Source organism: Sinohyriopsis cumingii, chromosome 8 (genome assembly GCF_028554795.1).
Source record: "Sinohyriopsis cumingii isolate HCF-2022 chromosome 8, ASM2855479v2, whole genome shotgun sequence".
Taxonomy (NCBI): Eukaryota; Metazoa; Mollusca; class Bivalvia; order Unionida; family Unionidae; genus Sinohyriopsis; species Sinohyriopsis cumingii.
Genome location: NC_142968.1, coordinates 70033443 through 70048720, shown reverse-complemented (window position 1 = coordinate 70048720; position 15278 = coordinate 70033443). Strand labels below are relative to the sequence as shown.

At 34.7% G+C, this 15278-nt stretch overlaps 1 protein-coding gene across 1 annotated transcript in view; it reads right to left on the bottom strand.

Moving 5' to 3' along the window:
- LOC149793773 (uncharacterized) overlaps positions 1 to 15278 on the bottom strand; it is a 128853-nt gene that overhangs the window by 56989 nt on the left and 56586 nt on the right. The window lies entirely within an intron of this gene.

Genomic DNA, 15278 nt, shown 5'->3' with positions numbered 1-15278 from the left:
TCGTTCTTTTCCCATATAGTTTCTCTGTCCCGATAATTAGGATTTGTGATAGTTTACGTAATATAATTAAAGTCTATTTAATTATTTAATTTTAATTGTAATGGATAATAAAAAGAAACTGAAGCTGTTTAGGAAAATTTATAAGAATCTAAAAGGGTGGCGGCTACAGCAGATTCCAATCCGGGGTGGGGGTATGAGGGCAAGGGTTCACTTTGTGATGGTCCCCTTTAAGGGGAGATTATCCATTGCCCCATCTCCCTCCCCTTCTTTTCACCCTTTGCAGCCCCGTCCCTCCCATTCACAAATCTTCCTAGAAGTTCTTTTTTCTAATTAATTTGAAAGGATTACAAAAAAATTTGCCTATTCATTTTTTTTATGTTTATGACTTGGTCACACGCCATCATGGTTTTAGTTATGTTATCTGTTATTTTTCCTATTAAAGTTTTGTTAAAGTTGCCGTCTTGATATAAAACTTGGTTTCTTCTGTATTTTTATTTCTTGGATATCTCCATAATTAATTGTATCCTGTCTTGTTTCCTAAACTCGCACTGTGCCATCGCATGATATTTTGTGAAGTTCGCACATTTGCACATGAGATAATTTACATGTATGCATATGTCGTGTAGATATTTGAATATCAAGCTTTGTATTTTTGGAGAGCCGATGTTGGTCCAGTACCTCTAAGGTCTGTCCCAATTAACCGAGATATTTCCTCCTCTACTTTATTTTTAATTTTAGAGGTTAAATTTTCCCTTATCCAATTATATGTTTCCTTAGTTTCAATTCCCCAAAGTTCCTCATTTTCCCTATATTTACATAAAAGTTCCTTTATACTTCTAAAGGTCCTTGTTGTTTCTAGTCTTTTTACCAGTTTATTATTTTTGTAGATGTCACTTATGTTTTTCATGCTAAAACCAAACCAGTAAATGTATAAAGCTTCCTAAGGGGTTTTGGGTTGGATATTTACTTCTTTTACATTATAAATTAAATACTAGAGAGGAGGCCTAACTCGAATCGGGAGAAACACAAATAAATAAAGAAAGAAAGCGCGGACCCTGACTCGAATACAGCCTACCTCATTTTGAAAATAGACTTTAATGTGAGAAACACCACACCATAGTCAATCACATAAAACAAAAGGTTTTATTTTAATTTCAAATGGTAGTATACCGTTCATCTCGCCGGAATTCTAAATTGCAAATTAATTCAAAAGCAACTAAATTTATACCAGGACAAACAAATAAATTTGAAAAGTCCATAGAAAAATATATATTAAGACAACAGAGACAAATTTGACATAGTATTGCTGTCCCTACACACAGACTATATAGCATACACACACCATAGCATTGATACACATAGCATACACGGAACATAGAAAATTCTTGACAAAGATCACTAAAAATCAAGGATATGAAATCTGAAAATGGGAATAAGACCCATGTTTCAGACTACTACCCTTTAGAAAACACTAGGACTAATTATAAACTAAAAGTTTGATCAAAATTCCTTTTTTAAACTTTAAACAAGCACACACATCTTGGGGTATACAAGAGTACATGAAAACACTTTATTTTTTATGTGGTGGGGGTCATCTGTCTGGTGCCCCCCCCCCCCATGATACTTTCGTAACTCATACCTGCGAAAGATTATCATTTGCACTCACATTGTATGTTCTTTAAAATAATGATTTTTTTTTTTTTTTATTTGCGAGATATCGTCGTATAGTTAACCTGGATACAATATAATCTTGGTCCGTTTGCACCTTGAAACTTATCATGCGTGAATGGCAGGCGCCTTCAAGCAATCTGGTGATATTTTCGTCTCTTTTGCGATATTTTTTTTATCTGACATTAGCGATACACACACAGTAAGGATGCATACGCATGCCGGCATCCGCTACATTTACGGAGTTCGTTGATATATTTTGTTCTGTAAATTTCGCATGATGAAAAAAGAAGGAATACATTATAACAATGCAAGGTTAGTTTCTTTTATTTTATTTTCAATCAAGTGTTTGTTTATTGTACCGTGCCGGGGCGGGGTGGGATGGGGGGGGGGGGGGGCACAAATTCAACACAAAATTAGTTCCTTTCTTATCTGCATGGAATAATGGAGCAAATATGATTGACGATATTGACTGGTAATAACAAGCTTTCAATTTACGCGCTCACACACGAAGACAACTTGAAAAATAGAAACAAACAATAAAATTAACTGGTAACTTCGCACTTGCTCAAGGCTTTGTAGTTACAATGGGGGGGGGGGTCTGTGCTATTATCTGGTTAGGCATGACTATTTCGCAGAAATACAAACAAATCTTTTGAGATGAGCATAAAATACAATTATTTCTTTTCCTCCATACATTTACGATGCTCTCAAAGGACCCACATATTTAGGTAAAAGTATGACCGTTACCAGGCGTTACCGAGTTGAAAATATGCCGAGTAAACTTACGAATTACGCCACGTACAATGTATAAACAACACTTGGCAACTTTTAATGATAAAAGATGGTGTTTTTATTTATTTACTTATTTATTTAGTTATCAGAACTCTTTCAGAATAACAATGTAACTGCCGATTATACAGCTCGCCTCTAAGAAGATTTTCGTAGTTTCCAACTGCCATGCATAAAATAAGTTTATGCCAAAGTGATCGTGACCTACAAAATGTTGGCCATTGTCACAGGGCATAAAATTCATAAAACAATAAAGAACATTCCTTTTTGTTCTACCAAAGCAGCGGAACCATAATGAGTTGATAAAACACAAGGATATTTGTTGTTATTTTGCAAACCATTGCTAATAAAATCAGCTTCAGAAACTATTATTATTGTCCGCCCTAGAGGAAAGATTTTACAAGGTGGAAATCACTGACTGTCAGTATCCCTGGAATGACAACCAGTATGACAACTATAACTAGTTTGTGCATCAGTAAATAATCTTGAGTAGCCACTGCACCTGAAATGCGTGCAGTCCATTCATCGAATACCTCCTATTCATTCATTGTATAATACACATTTTACTTACTAAGAATACCCTATCACAGTATAAATGTTTAGTCATAAATCGGGAAAGTTTACAACTGTATATGCATATTTATTTCTATTTTAACCGTACTGTCATAAAGGTACTTCTGTGGAGGCTAGTGTGTATATGTCATGATGAAAGCTTATGTCATTAATAGTTTTCTTTCTTTGCTCTTTACAAAAAATCAAAATAATAAGACTTTCGTTATCTTTTGTCAGATTTCATATTTTCTTGAGAATTTTTTTAAAAATGTATCTGGAAAGTAAACATAAAAAATACGATAATTTAAAAAATGAAATTTGGGTCTCCATCTAAAGAATTTATATATTCTTAGTTACTACTCAGTAATTTTTAATTATTCATAAATGATTGTAAGATAAATTAGTTTTACAGTGTAAAAGTGCGAGTTTGCTCCATTTACAGAAGGGTTTACTTGCTATTCTCTTTGTATAATTCTCCCAGCTTTAAACTACAGATACAGAACATTACATAAGACAGCGAATTTCAGTCTTAACCTAAAGCTCGAGGCTGGAGAAGAGGTCACTAAATTACCGTTTCCATAGTTACACACTGGTCAGATAGAGCAGTCTCCCGCAGGTATCATTCCCTATAGATGAATTAGAGGCCAAGTAAACTGCCTTCATTTCATGAGCTATACTAGTGTAGTATAGATGAAATAAGTTTTAAATTGCAAAAGTTGTCTCTTTTGTAACCAAAGTGCAAATCAATAAAGAAATATAATGACATGTAAAATTACATGAACAGCAATGAAGGATCTTTTCACGAGAGTCGCAAAAGATTGAAACTATTTAACGAATTTCATAAATTTCATTTTAAATAAACTTAAATGTAAGATTATGTTATGTGTATCACATGACAGAAATGATATTCAATAAAAAACATAAAAATAGGTTACATAATTGACTTTAAATTGCATTCGTCATTACACCTTCAATTCATATGTCGTCATGCCGGCATTTGCTGAGTTACTGGGTGTTATTAAACGTATCATATAGTTACGTATGATACTGGAAAATATCATATGGGTATATTAATCTTAAGAGGAGCAACATTGGCTCAGTGGTTAGCGTCTCAGACCTGCGACCGAAAGGATGCAGGTTCAACCCCTGCCATCGGATCAAATCCTCGACCTTCTTGGAAAATAATGAGATAACAAGTACATTCTAAAAAGACATGGAACCTATTACCTCCACTGAAACGTACGAAATGATCATCTAAATTTGCAACAAGTGATCAGGAGAAGTGCGACCTGTTGAACTCGGAAGTTTGATATGTTACACGTTTAAAAAATTATGATAAACAGTTACCGCATTTTGAAGTTAGAAATGAAACTTTTATTTCTGCCATCATTATATACAAACAAGAAATTATAGATGTAGTAACTAGTCTTGACCTAAACAAAACCGCTGGAACCAATCCAATAAGTAATAAACTTGTACAAGTATAGTTGAAGAAATGTATGTTCCATTGCAAATACATTTAAATAAATCACTCCCAGCCAGCGTGTTCCTAACACAGTGCAAGCTAGCGTATGACATACCGATGTATAAGAAAGGAGATAAAACACTACCGTCTAAATGCAGACTAATTGTTGACTTCAGCTAAATTATATACACTATTCATAAGTCCAACCTTAGAATATACTTCTGGAGTCTGGGATAATTGTTCTATTGAAGATTCGGAAAGATCAGAATAAAGGGGGGAAAATCAGATGGAAGATGCACGGATCGTTCCAGATCTATACCCATTAATTCTTCTAGATAGTCTCTTTATGCGGAAACTGCTTGGTTTGCACAACGAAGGAAAAGGAAGAGATTATGCATTATGTATTCGATTATAAATACTCAAGTACCTAACTATTTAAACGAACTTCTTCCACAAAGGAGATATGAGGCATCTAATTATCGTCTACGTTACTCTCAAAGTATCACACCAATCTCAACCAAACTTTATATTTTCACACGACCTTTTACCATATACGATTCGTCTTTAGAACTCTCTGCCTGATGATATCCGAAATCCTCCAAATCTTTCTATTTTTAAGAAACGTTTCTCTAATTTAACTAACGGGTCATCACACAAGCAGAAAGACATCTTATTGTAGGTGAGTAGTCACGTCACTTTTCAATGATAAATCTAGACTTAACCAAGAAGTGTATTGAAAGGTAGAGCGAAAGAGCTGGGATCTTTGGCATTAGGTAAGGGGCAATAGACAAAGTGTTCAACTTCTTCATTATCATAAGCACATGCACACGTGAAAGAGTTAACTAAATTCACCATGTAAAGGTCGGATTTCAGGAGACTACCTGCTTGTCTAAGTTTAGTATGTAGGATATTAAGGTGACATTTGTCAGTAGCGTAATTTTAGCGTGATGACCCGTTAGTTGAATTAGAAAAACGTTTCTTAAAAACAGAAAGATTTGGAGGATGAGAAACCTATAAACTAATATCAAATGTGTTAACATCGGTGGTTCTTTACAATTGGCATGACTTATTTGGTTATATACAAACCATCAAAAAACGGCAAGGGTAGAAGCGGGTAGCAAAGATATGAAGATCGGTAAGTCGCAAGCAATACCGAGACAAAAAAGACAACTTTCAAGGTAGCATTTTCACACATTTATATTGACACGGGTCGTTTTAGACTAATGAGAAACCAATGACTGGATATCAAATAGGTCCAAATCTTTGTAGCTTTTTTTACGATTAACATGACATATTTAGCCTTATAGAAAACGATCATGTTGCAAGGATATAGGCGCACGGACAGAGAAATGAAGATGTACTTAATAAGATACATACACATAATTTTTTACTGTTTTATTGCTTAAGTATATGCTTCATATCACTAGTATCAGCATCGAGGTATGTGATACCATCGCAAAACAGCAATACTAGAGGCACGTAACAAGGATATGAAGATTGGTAATGGTAAAGTCGCAAAGGATACTGGGTAAAATATATAAACTTTTCTAGGTTGCATTTTCACACATTTCTGTAGGCATAGATCAATTTAGACTGATGAGAAACCTACCAAATAATACCAGATTTGTCAAAATCTGTGTGTGCTTACGATTGGTATGACTTATTCGACTCTAAGATAAACGTTCGTGTTGTAAAGATCTAGGAGCACTAACATTCAAATGATTATCATCGAATTATATGGTACCATCTCAAAGCGGCAAGGGTAGAGGCACGTAGGTAGAATATAGAATATGATGATCCGTTGATGATCCGTAATATCGCAAGCGACACCAAGTAAAAAATATCAACTTTTTTACTTGCATTTTCACACATTTATATATTTCACAGATCAATTTAGACTGATGAGAAACCTATCAATTGATATCAAATTCGTCTAAATCGCGTTTTTAAAAAATTACTAATGTTATAACTTATTTGCCTATATGGAAAACGCTCATTGAGGAAGACATTGAGCGGACATACAGACACACAAAGATGTACTTTATAAGATGCATACACATATTATATATTGTTGTATAGCTTTCCTTATATGTTTGAGATCTATAATATTAAAATTGAAATATGTGGTACCGTGGCAAACTGCAATGGTAGAGGCACGTATAAGTCGCAACCGATATCGAGTCAAAAATACAAACTATTTTATTTTCATTTTCACACATTTCTGTTGGCACATATCGATTTAGACTGACGAGAAACCTAACAATTGATATCAAATTTTGCTAAATCGGTGTTTATTACTATTGTAATGACTTATTCACCTGTTTGTTAAACGATCGTATAGAAGACATTAGGAGAAAAGACAGACAAATGAAGACGTACTTAATAAGATACACACACATATTATTTACTGTTGTACAGCTTTAATTATATTCTTCAAATTTGTAGTATTAGTATCGAAATATGTGGTACAATCGCAAAACGGCAATGGTAGTTTCACGTACCAAGGATATGAAGATCGGTAATGTCGCACCCGATATTCAGTAAAAAGAACAATCTTTTTTATTTTGCATTTTCACACATGTCTATTGGCAGAGATCGACTTAGAATCATGAGAAACGTATCAATTGATATCAAACTTGTCAACATCGTTGGTTGTTTGCGATTGGTATGACTTATTCGCCTATATGGAAAATATTCGGTTAGGAAAGCACTAAACGCAAGGACGTACAAATGAAGACGTACTTCATAAGACGCATACACATTATTTACCGTTGAACAGCTTTTATTATATGTGTCAGGTTTATAGAATTAGCATCGAAAAAATGTGATACGATCGCAAAACGGGAATGGCAGATGGACATAGCAAGGATACGATGATCGGTAACGTTGCAAGCGATACTGAGTGAAAAATACCAACTTTTCTATTTTGCATTTTCACCCATTTATATTGGCACAGATCTATTTAGACTGATAAAAATTTATCAACTGATATCAAACGTGTCAAAATCGTTCTTTGCGATTGGTATGACTTATTCGCCCATATGGAAAACTTTCGTATAGGTCAGATGTAGGCACACGGAAAGACAGATAAAGACGTGCTTAATAAGATACATACACATATTTTATAATTATGTACAGCTTTAATTCTATGCTTCAGATCTATAGTATTAGCATGGACGTATGTGCTACCATCGCAGAACGGGAACGGTATATGAACGTAGCAAGGATATGAAGATCAGTAAAGTCGAACCCAATATTCAGTAAAAAGTACACTTTTTTGTATTCTGCATGTTCACACATGTCTGTTGGCACAGATCGAGTTAGACAGATGAGAAACCTATATATTAATATGAAATTTGTCAAAATCGGTGTTTATTTACTATTGGTATGACTTATTCGTGTATATCGAAACCGTTCGTAGAGGAAGGCATTGGGCGCACGAACATACATTATGAAGACGTACTTAATAAGAAGATACATAAACATATTATTTACTGTTGTACAGCTTTAATTATATGCTTCAAATCTATAGTATTAGCATCCAAGTAGGTGCTACCATCCCTAAACGGGAAGGATGGAAGCATCAAGGATACGAAGATCGGTAAAGTCGCAAGCGACAATGAGTCGCAAATAGCAACTTTTTTATTATTCATTTTCACACATTTTTTTAAATTATTTTTTTTTTTTTTTTTTTTTGCACAGATCGATTTAAACTGATGAGAAACCTATAAATTGATATCATATATGTCGAAATCGGTGGTTGTTTACGATTGGTACAACTTATTTACCTATATGGAACATGTTCGTGTAGGAAGGCATTTTGGCGCACGGAAAGACAAATGAAGACGTATTTAATAAGATATATAAACATGTTATGCTGTTGTTTAGTTTTAATTTTATGCTTCAAATCAGTAGTCAGCATCGAAGTATGTTGTAAACTCCCCCTGCCCTTAGTATGCAACTGCAAGCACACTTTGTCAAATGCTAAAAGGCACTAACTTTCTTGAAAATTATAATAATCAAAAAAAATTCCGGATTCGTATATTATAACGTTATAATGCGCTTTCATTTTCCGTCAGGTGGGTCTCCAGGTCGAGTTGTTATGAACAACAGGAAACAGTATCGTACATTCTTTGCTAAGCGATCGCTCAGGTGGTGCAGTGTCTGTACAGAGCGTCCGCCTTGGATGCGAGAGGTCGCGGATTCAAACCCCTGCCGAATCACACTAAAGACATAAAAATGGTACTAGCAGCTGCCTCTTTTGGCGCCCATCATTAAGATATTGGTGTGAGGATAATGTGACTGGGTGGGACAAAATGCTGTATGTTTGTGGCATGATGCCACATTGCTAGACATCATTATAAACTGTCACAATGCAGACATGGTAGCGATATGATTGCATTTTGTTTAAAGCTACGTTAAAAATTACACACACACACACACACACACACTTTGCTTAGTTATTTGCTATTTGAAGAGATGGAATATTGTTCATATTTCAACCGCTTTTTATTAATGATCATCGATGTGACCAACATATACGATAATAATACTCCCGATGATGATGATGATGGTTGTTGTTCTGATTTCTGTATTACTACTGCTCCATGGGTATATTATATATCGAACTTGAAAACAGAAGCACTACCAGCAATAAAGCAGCTTTGAAAACAAATCGCACTTAATCGATATCAATATATATTGACATCAAAATGAACGTCAAATGCTCTGTGCAACTGTATCGAAATGAACTATTACATGCTGGGTTTTTTTTCTTTTTTTTTTGGGACAGTTTTAGACCGAAAAAAGTAGTACTTCAAGGCTCTGTCTATGGTATAAATATGTTCATGTACACTTTTCCATTGTAACTTTAAGTGTATAGACTGCAAATACGATGAAGCACAAATCGAGGACGTCGAGTGTTAGCATTGGAACAATGTTACTACTTCGGTCGAGAAGGATAACGACCTATATATGTATTCCTGCCCACTACCATGTAGGATGTATCAAACTGTATATTACTCAAGCGCTCTTTGTCGAGCGTGCGGGTGTGTGTGTACAAAAACAAATGGAATATAATAACTTTAACTGAAATATATACAATTAAATTCTATATAAAAGTGATGCGGCACCTGGGAGTAAAGCAAAAAATGGAAGAAACAAATTTCCGGATCGCTACTATCAACAGCAATGGGATAGACAAAGCGAAAGCAGACAAAGTAGCCAAAGAAACAAACTTTGGTGTAATAATGATACAAGAAACACACTATAGAATTAAGCCAGAGTTCGAAATTTTAGTAGAAGACAAACTTAACGCAATAAAGATATGCAACAATTTTGCAAATAATGATATTAGAGTTGGTTGCAACAATAATATTTTTAAAAAGCTGGGAAAGGTTTGAGGAGGGGGGAATTTTTTAAGGGACGGTTGCTACGTGTTAAAATGTTTAATTGGCATATTATAAATGTGTACATGCCAGCTAATAGAAATAAGAAACTAATTTTAAAGAAAACTTATACACCTACCTACAACAATATTCGATGGAAAATCTAATCATAGGGGGAGATTTCAACTGGGTAACTATAAATTAAACCAGTCTAGCAGGATTGATAAATTTTACGGAAATTTTTATGATCCATTAATATATATTAATACTGCAATAACCAACCAAAAGCTATCAGACCATTTCATGCTCACTATTGACCTAAAAATGAAAAAAATAGAAAAATGTGGGTCAGGACTATGGAAACTAAATAATAAGATTTTAAATGACAAAGAATATGTCGAAATAATAATTAAAAAAAGAAATTGAAACCGTCAAAAATGAAGAAAATATTAATATAATAATTGATTGGGATGTTTTAAAAAACAAAATAAAAGGAATAAATATTCAGTACTCAAATAGAGGGCGGAAAAACCCCAGAAAAAAAAGACAAACACGAACTCAAATTAGAACTAAGCAAAACAACAAACGACGATGGAGAAAGAAAAAAAAAACGATTGACAGACAAAATTAAAATCGTTGAAGAAGACGAAAATCAGGGGAGAATAATAAGGGCGGGAAAATTTACAGAGATCTACAACGAGGCAAAAAACGTATATAAGCGAGAAGAATTTAGAAAAGGGGGTGATACAATTTTAAACAATATCAAAATAAACAATGTAACCCATACTGTAAAAGAAGATATCCTAAATAATATTTCCAAATATTATAAAGAACTATACACCACACACCACACAGAACATATACTTCAGCACAATCGACAGCTACTTAAAAAATGTCGACTGTGAGATGACATCAGCAGTACATAGAGACCAATGTGATGATGTCATCTCAGATGAAGAAATCACAAAAATTATATCAACACTCACAAAAGTCACCAGGGAAAGATGGACTCATCGTGGAATTCTACCAAAAGTTCCACGGTGAACTGACGCCGATCTTAAACGCTTTGTATAATAATATAGTTTTAAGTAAAACTAAAATGACTAAATCTATGAGGGAGGGAGTTATCACAATTATATACAAAGGGAAAGGGAATAGAGACGAGATTAAAAACTGGAGGCCTATATCACTTTTAAACACGGACTATAAGATTTTAAGTAGGATTTTAACAAATACAGTAAAGGGTAGGATAAACAAGATAATTAATGTAAATCAAACTTGTGGGGGAGGGATATACAAAACAATATTTTAAACATTAAAACTATAATTAACTACATAAATGAAACTGGTATGATGAGTGCTATGGTACTCTTCGACCAGGAGAAAGCTTTCGACTGATTTGAACAAAACTGTATAAAGAATGTTTTTAAAAAATTTGGTTTCGGACCCAATTTCCAAAATGGACCAAAATCCTACACACTGGGATAATTAAACGGGAAATGCACGAAAGAATTTGAAATACAACGATCAGTGATACAAGGATGTCCACTATCAATGCTAGAATACGTAATGGCAATATAAATCCTACGTCACACGATAAGAAACAACCCAGATGTGCAAGCAGGGGCGTATTAACCATTAAGCAGACTAAGCACGTGCATAGGACACCAGGGCCAAAGGGGGCACCACAAAGTTGAGAAAAGGGTGAAAAGAAAGAAAGAAAAAAGAATGAAGATTTGTAAAAAAAACTGATACAACTAGTGCAAATTGATCATGATGTTCTGTTTCTTGATCATGGTACACCCTAGGGTTATCTTCTCAGGTGTACGTGGAAAAGAGGGGCGCGCCAAGATTTGTCAGTGCTTAGGGCACCAGTGAGCCTTAATCCGCCCCTGATTATACAAGGCATACAAATACCAAACCTAAAAAAGAATTAAAAAATGCTCTAACATGCATATGATTGCAACATCTTTATAAGAGAGGGGAAATGCTATAAGCGTCGGGTTCCAAAATAAACCACAACAAGCACGAAATCTTAAAAATAGTTAACTGGAGGGGCAACCACCCTGGATTATCGCCCCCCCCCCCCACACACACACTTACTGAGAGACACTGTAAAGGCTCTAGGGGTTTACTTTGGTAATAAAAAAAAGAAGCTGTAGAAAATTATGAACATATTATCAATAAAATAAGAGAAAATGTGAAAATCTGGCCATGGCGCCATTACCTATCATGGAGCGGGCCCAAGTGGCCAAGACTTATTTATACTCAAATATTAACTACATAATTAAATCCATAGATATGGATAATACAATTTTAAACAAAACAGACAACGAAATAATAGATTATATATGGAATCATAAAATGCATCATGTAAAAAAAGAGACATTATATAGGGCCAAAAGTAGAGGGGGCTTGGGGTTGCCGAGCCCTCTACTACTATAATTAACTAACATAATCAATAGATTAAAAAAAAAATGCACTCAGACCCGGCTACAGCGTGAGAAGCACCGTACATCTACTGGTTCGGCTTCACCTTGAGAAACCGACCAGAGATATACAAAAATAACAAATTAATATAAAAAAATCGAAGTGCCACGCAAACATATGAGAACTAATTTTAAAATATAGAGACAAAACAGATTTATGCAAAATTTAATAAGTAAAAGTCACGCTTGGATTAGGGAGGAGGTAACCAAAAATATAAAATGTAGAGTAGAGCAGGACAACTGAGGGGGTAAATTGGACAAAAAATTGGAAAAATTGGGGAAAACAAGATCTGTCAAAACACAAAGTATAATTTTTAAATACCTGCACAACACCTGGCTAACAGGCGAAGAAACAATCAAACATCGTATGCTGAGGATAATGCCGAAAGGCCCTTTATGTAAAACAGCGAACTTCACCAAACTACATACGATTGTCCAATGTGATAAATCTAAACATACTAGGATAAAGTTAATAATGAAAATTTGCAAAAAATATAAGTATAACAAAAATAACATTTTATTCATAGATTTAGACTACGAAAACAAAATCGTTCTAAAATGTATAGACTATATAGTAACTACGATGATATCCTGTGGACAGGTGATAAAGATTTTTAAATAAGATACGTGGTAAAAATAAGAATATTAACCACAACAAGAACTCAGTACGTCTTACGACGAATAGATACTTACCGTCAGGTTGATATAACGCAATTGATGTTGGAATTGGGGGAGAGAGGGGGAGGGAGGAATAGGTATTACAGACCGAAGGGTCGCGTAGCGCAATTGCGAGCTGATGCCATACCCATACCCCCTCCTCGCACCCCACAACAGCCATATTTCAAAGAAAATTTCAAATTCTATTTCAAATATTTCAAAGAAACCCATATAACTTTTTTTTTTAAAAGAGAAAAAGGAAGAAAGGAAGAAAGAAAAAAATAAAAGAATTTTGTAATTTAATTTTTTTTCTTCTTTCTCTGAAAGAAAATTCTAAAGACATATATAGGAAGGGATACAGGGAAAATATAAGGGGGAAATAAATGGCGATGACATCATGGGGCTAAGTCACAGGGCTCAGTGAAGTGCATAGGCCCATCATGAGTCTTTGAAAACACCCAATGTAGAACATAAACAGACAAAATAAAGACACAAATACATACTGTATAACACTTAGTTTAAAACCCTACTAACTTCTCCCGCACTGCATGGTTGACCACTATAGAATAATGTGGTCTCATAAATACGTTTGGATCTTTCAATAAAGCATAATCAGATAAACTAAATAAAGGAGGCCTAACGCGACCCAGGAAAAACACATAGAGAATAAAGAAGCGTGAACCTTGGATCGAGCGTAACCTACCTATCAACATCTTTAAAGACTATTATGAGGAACGACACATATTATCACTCGAATAATAAAATAGGAAATTATTTTTTTTAAACAAAGTCTAAATAGTACACCATTCCATCGTCAAAATTAGAAAACCATAAAACAAATTAAAAGATACAATATAACATCATAAAGGAAGAAATACAACTGGGAAAGATATTTGATCTATACTTGCTGTCTCAAACATAAAGAAAATATAGCATACACACAATATAACACCATTACATATAGCAAACACTGAGACCTAGGCGACATATAGCAAAGGTTACAAAACATTTCAAGGGAATGAACTTCGAGCAAGGTGAGGGAAACCAGACTCGGACGAACAACCCTTTAGATAACACTATGGAAACATAAATACCCCATCAAAAATTCTAAAAACTAAATTTTTTATATAAAATTTTGTTTTAATAAAACGTAGAACACATCTGAGGGGGAAATACACAAATATAAAATACTTTTTATTTTTTTTGGGAAATGGGGGCATCTGTCCGTTGCCCCCCCCCCACTCCCAAAAAAGTGTGTGTGTGTGTGTGTGTGTGTGTGTGTTATTATACCCATTACATTACTTGCAAAATATATATGGTGCTGACATTTTCGGCAAGAGGGAGACCTACCGATATTCTGCATATAATTATTTTAATGTTTTTCAGAGCGAGAGTATTGGGGCCTGATCTGTTCAATATATTTCTCAACTGATACAGCAGGTATAATCAGAGGCGTAGCGGGGTGGGGGGGGGGGGAAGGGGAGTACATATGTCCCCGGGCGCCAAGGTACAGGGGCGCCAAAATGAGGCTTACAACGTTACATTATAATAAGTAAACAAGGGTAATATTCAAAAATGTGATTAAACGGGGAGGGGGCTGGGGCGCCAATTTTATAGTTCGTCCCCGGGCGCAAAATATCATAGCTACGCCTCTGGGTATAATAGAGACCCCCCCCCCCCCCCCCCGAGTTTGCCACAGAGCGCTCGTGTAATATACGGTTTAATACAAAATACATGATTGTGGGCAGGAATATACAAAATTTGGTCGATATACATGATCGTTGGTATCTATTCAAACAAGGGCCATGAAATACATTAGCAAATTCCTACAGTATTTTAAGGCAGGCGATTACGAATTATTTAAACCACGTTTTTCATCTGTCACAGATTTTATAATCATTTTGAAGTGGCTGCTTTATCTCGAGGAAAACGAGCGGTAAGTGTTATACAAAACAAAATCTTAATAGCAATTTGATCACTTTTGCGTCATTTGACAGTAAGAATAGTAATAAATAGAGGATAATTTCTTTTCCTACGTTAGGCCTAATACCTGGTATGTTTTTTAGTGTGGTACACACACAAAAAACAACCCCAAAACAACACTAACAACATTTTAAAAAACCCACAAAAACGAGTGCCGTGCCGAAGCCACGGGCTAAAATGCTTTATTATCATTTTTTTTTATTTATAGCATCAATCACAAATTGAAATATATACAGTATTAGCGTTGGAAAAGAAAGTTTTCTTTTTGTTATATTTTTTTTTCTC